Raw genomic sequence first — 6,000 nt, forward strand, 5'->3', positions numbered from 1 at the left:
AACCACAGGCACATAGACACAGGCAACAGAGCATGCACAATGTCGGCACTAGTACAGTGTATATCCACCTTTCGCAGCAATGCAGGCTGCTATTCTCCCATGGAGACGATCGTAGAGATGCTGGATGTAGTCCTGTGGAACGGCTTGCCATGGCGCCTCAGTTGGACCAGCGTTCGTGCAGGACGTGCAGACCGCGTGAGACGACGCTTCATCCAGTCCCAAACATGCTCAATGGGGGACAGATCCGGAGATCTTGCTGGCCAGGGTAGTTTACTTACACCTTCTAGAGCACGTTGGGTGGCACGGGATACATGCGGACGTGCATTGTCCTGTTGGAACAGCAAGTTCCCTTGCCGGTCTAGGAATGGTAGAACGATGGGTTCGATGACGGTTTGGATGTACCGTGCACTATTCAGTGTCCCCTCGACGATCACCAGTGGTGTACGGCCAGTGTAGGAGATCGCTCCCCACACCATGATGCCGGGTGTTGGCCCTGTGTGCCTCGGTCGTATGCAGTCCTGATTGTGGCGCTCACCTGCACGGCGCCAAACACGCATACGACCATCATTGGCACCAAGGCAGAAGCGACTCTCATCGCTGAAGACGACACGTCTCCATTCGTCCCTCCATTCACGCCTGTCGCGACACCACTGGAGGCGGGCTGCACGATGTTGGGGCGTGAGCGGAAGACGGCCTAACGGTGTGCGGAACCGTAGCCCAGCTTCATGGAGACGGTTGCGAATGGTCCTCGCCGATACCCCAGGAGCAACAGTGTCCCTAATTTGCTGGGAAGTGGCGGTGCGGTCCCCTACGGCACTGCGTAGGATCCTACGGTCTTGGCGTGCATCCGTGCGTCGCTGCGGTCCGGTCCCAGGTCGACGGGCACGTGCACCTTCCGCCGACCACTGGCGACAACATCGATGTACTGTGGAGACCTCACGCCCCACGTGTTGAGCAATTCGGCGGTACGTCCACCCGGCCTCCCGCATGCCCACTATACGCCCTCGCTCAAAGTCCGTCAACTGCACATACGGTTCACGTCCACGCTGTCGTGGCATGCTACCAGTGTTAAAGACTGCGATGGAGCTCCGTATGCCACGGCAAACTGGCTGACACTGACGGCGGCGGTGCACAAATGCTGCGCAGCTAGCGCCATTCGACGGCCAACACCGCGGTTCCTGGTGTGTCCGCTGTGCCGTGCGTGTGATCATTGCTTGTACAGCCCTCTCGCAGTGTCCGGAGCAAGTATGGTGAGTCTGACACACCGGTGTCAATGTGTTCTGTTTTCCATTTCCAGGAGTGTAGGTGCAAATATCTGGAACCTTTCAACAGTAACAGGGTTTTTTACGTATCGAATTATAAAAGTTAGCTGGTCAACATGAGACAGATCGGGCGCTCTGTCAACGCTAATGGAAAAATATTTTGTTAATTTAATTTAATTTATAATTGTTTTGGACCTGTTTTCATATTACGTCACTCATCTCATTACAGATATTCACTGATAAATAAGAAGTGTTATCTTCTACAGGATTCCCAATTTTTTTGTAAATGATCTGCAAGAAATGGCTCTAATTCACTCTATAATTCCACACATCCCAAATGATTTCCATTGGCACCGCGAAATGGAAGCCCTCTTGATGCCAATAATTTTACAACAGCTACAATCCGTTTAAGTACATTTCTCCAGTAATCCAGTTCTTTTTGACGTTGAGATGATAAGTCTATATCTATTCTACCAACCGCCTTACTTCGTGGTAGGTAAGTTATCATAGATATCCTATGTGCTGGGCTATTTTCGAATGTTAAAATTGTGGTGTCACCGCCAGACACCACACTTGCTAGGTGGTAGCCTTTAAATCAGCCGCGGTCCATTAGTATACGCCGGACCCGCGTGTCGCCACTGTCAGTGATAGCAGACCGAGCGCCACCACACGGCAGGTCTAGAGAGACGTACTGGCACTCGCCCCAGTTGTACAGCCGACGTTCATAGCAACAGTTCACTGACCAATACGCTCTCATTTGCCTAGACGATAGTTAGCATAGCCTTCAGCTACAATTGCTACGACCTAGCAAGGCGCCGTATTCAATTGATATTGAGATTCTATTAATGTATCATCAAGAGCAATGTTCTACAAATGTGGATTAAAGTTAAGTATTCCAGAAGCTACGTACTTTTCTTTATAGCATTCATTACGTATCCTGTTTCAGACCTCACGCCAGCCTGCGTGAGTTTAAGCGCGTGCCTTTCGGCTTCCTCTCATTGTGTCTAGGCTGTCTTGTCTAGACACAACAAAAATTATGTGAGTAATGTGCTTCCAATCATTACATTCACTCGGAGAGCATAGATTTACATCATAACTGTTAAATAAGCAGCATGAAAAACAAAATACTAAATTTTTGGAAAAACAGCAACTGTTTTCTTTCAACGTTTTCAATGTTCTTTAATTTGCGAATAAATAACGCTTTGTTGAAATACCTAGTTACTGATTTATTACCATCTTTGTAGGTTCTGGCTGCCTCGGAAAAGTCAGAGTCTTTATTTTGAAAATATACAGGTCTCTTACGATTCAAAATTTCGCTATTTCTTTCAGTAAAATGTTCATTAAATTAATCAGCGCGATCGTGTGATATATCTTCTGGGTTGGAAAACTGTTGTTCAACTGACACAGTTATCGGTGCTGGTAAAGTCACAGAAGTTATTGCACTTTCGTTATAGGGACGGTCGCTTTCTGATTCAATCTCTTTTCCTAAATTGGTAGAAATCTGAAACTGGTGTAGAACGCGAACATTCAGAAATTCCCGCAATTTGTGATCGACACGACTCATCATGAGGAAGATTTGTTATTTGATTGCTACTTATAGAGGCTGCTCCAGTAATAGTAGTAAAATATGCTACTAATTTTGGTAACTTACCAATTACTTCCTTCTGATGTACAGCCTTTTTTCCTTTTGTCAGATCCACTTGGATATGACCGTTTCGACATTTTATATAATAATTCAGTATTTATTTTTACACCGAAAATAGTGGCTAGCACAAAACACAACAGGCAAATGACGATTTAGTCGAAGGATTCCTCAGAGCACAGTCAGTAACAAATACAAACAAAACAAACGTCACAACACCGCAGACAAATACATGGGAATTCCTGATCGTCGAGACGGTTTATTTAAGTCGGTCGGTCACGTTTAATTTGATGTCGCTATTCGCTCCTTGTATAACTGTGCACTGCGCAGAGCTAATAAGCAAGTAGATATCGTATTCAGCCATTATCGTTCGATATTTTCGAAACAAATTTGTTTTTCGGTAATAAATATCAGTTATGGTTTGGCGATCTGGCAGGAACTGGGAGGCCCCCATCGATCGCGGGGCCTTTGTCACGTGCCCAGAGTGCCCAGTGGGAAAGGGGGGCCTGATTCTGTTTTAGCAATTTCCTGTTTTTGAGAGATTCTTTTCTTGTTATTTCCAGTCGATATTTTATGTCCTCTCTACTTCGGCCGTCATCAGTGGTTTTGCTGTCCTAATAGCAAAACTCGTCTACTACTTTTATGTCCTTCGACTATTATGATGCCAGTATCGTTTTTGTACATGTCTCAGCCTTTCGTTTCCTGTATTTTTATCCCTGCTACCTCCAAATTTTGAAATAGTGTATTCCATTCAACATAGTACAAATCTTCCTCTAAATCTACGAATGCTATGGATGGAGGTTTGTCATTCTTCAATCTATCATCCAGGTAAATCTTCAGTACTGCTTCATCTGTTTCTTATTCCGCAGCAACCGAAACTGATCTTTCCCGTTAAGTCGGCGTCTGCCAGATTCCCCAATTTTTTGTAAATAAGTCGTTTCAGTATTTTGCAACCATGACATATTAAATCGATGGTTTGGTAGTATTCACAAGTGTCAGCACGTGCCTCCTTTAGAATAGGAAATATCGCATTCATCTTGAAGTCTGAGAGTATTCATCTATCTCATATATCTTGCATACCAAGTGGAATAGTTTTGTTATGGCTGGCTATCCCATGGATCTCAATGACTCTGAGGGTATGTTGTGTTCTTCAAGGACCAGAATTAATATTGCCTTTTTGTATTACCACATACGAATTTTGCTACACGGGCAGAGATTTTCCAGAAGTGAGACACAAGAAGAAGATACGCAACATAAAACCACTTTAACAAACACTATGTTGTCACCATTTATAAAAAAATTACAACAAATCGGAAACTGAAATAATGACTACAGTGTAGAGAATTCAGAAATTCAAAAGTTATTTCTTGAGTTTAAAACAATAGTATGTTTTAATCATAAGACACTGAGTCTCTTGAAAAACTATACGCTCAAGTATGGTTGATTAGTTAGCAAATGGCAGTGTGTATGTAGAGTGTTGGAAAAAGGCGTTTCATGTTTTGAGGGATCGTTGTATGGACAAAAACAAGAGAAAAACGTTCGGAAAACACAGGTTATAAAATCCATACTGTAAGAGTTATGAGCACGTGTTCATCTACGCTATTGTGAAACAAATCGCTTCTGCTGCAAGCTCTTTGCAGTTACGAACGACCTACAAATGAGAACAAATCCCTCTGATCTTGTCCATGGACAGAGCGTGCAGTAAACATCTGCAGGTGTTGTTACTGTAAGCCGTATTCAAAATTCTGGGTACCGTATACATGAGTTATAATGGAAGCATTTTCTGCATTGATAAGTTTGCCAAATGCTTAAACACTCAAACAATTTTTGGAGGTGAAAATCAACAGCATGAAAGTATTTCAAGAAAGGCATGATAACTTTGCTGTATCGATTTTCATACATTTATTCCTTTCGGTCTCAGTTTTAAACCATCGGCCAGGGACTATACAACAGAAAGTAGAAAAGTACATGTTAGTGTCGAAATACATAAAATCCACAATTGTGAGACACTGAGAAATCTTATTAGAAGATTCTCGAAAAATTAGTTTTTACAGAAAAGCAATACCACTTCTATTTGTCATAAGGTATATCACAAGTGAATGCCACACAACAGTTTAAGTTAGAACACATACCAAACCCCCACAGTGTCGCTCACTCAACTCCGGCAGATTGAGCATCAAAGTTGCTTATAAGAACAAAAAAAAAACCATATGGTACCGGACCAAAGAATGTACATGTTAAAGATATTCAACGTTGAAAACAATCGAAACAATACAACTAATTACTCATAATTTACAAGTGGCCATTGTGGCAAACATATACAGCATATGAAATGACATTTTTTGGTACTACAATCGTAATTAATATTCACAACTGAGTCTTATCAGACTAGCAGTAGCATCAGAATAATTTAAACTTCATAACAGCAGAAGAACTAATTGTGATACATACGGAAGGCCTATATGTACAAAAATGAATTGAATGCATGAGGATCAACTTTAAATCCGGACATTTTAGGTTAGGCTTTACCGTGACAGTTACTGATATCGAATAAAACAACACATTTACTGCTACCAGTCACTGGTAGCCGTAAACTTGTTGTTTCATTCAGCATGAGGATTAAATAAGGCACACAATTTACAGAGTACATCATATCATAGTGGCTCAGAGCCAAAGTTGTGTTTACTGTTTATCTCAAGATATCTAAAAAGTAAGATTAACAACAGGAACATGTCAAAGCCAACTGAATAAAATTTCTTAAGGATTAGTGGGTATAAACTAAATGTACATTACAAAAGATCCATAAATGTGCACATTAGGACAATGTTACACCATAACAAAAGAGCTGACAATTTTAAAAGCAAAAACTATTGTTCAATATAATTATGATAGACTAAAATGGAACATTTGGGTACACCACAAGTACAAAAATATTTCCAAAAATTCTGGAATAACGTTTCACATTTTTCATACAAAAATGTGTCATCAATACAGATAAAAACAAACACCGATCGAAATAGACCTTGGAGGTCCAATGGTACCGACCAGCCGCCGTGTCGTTCTCAGCCCTTAGGCGTCACTGGATGCGGATACAGA

This window comes from Schistocerca piceifrons, chromosome X, assembly GCF_021461385.2.
Source record: "Schistocerca piceifrons isolate TAMUIC-IGC-003096 chromosome X, iqSchPice1.1, whole genome shotgun sequence".
Classification (NCBI taxonomy): Eukaryota; Metazoa; Arthropoda; class Insecta; order Orthoptera; family Acrididae; genus Schistocerca; species Schistocerca piceifrons.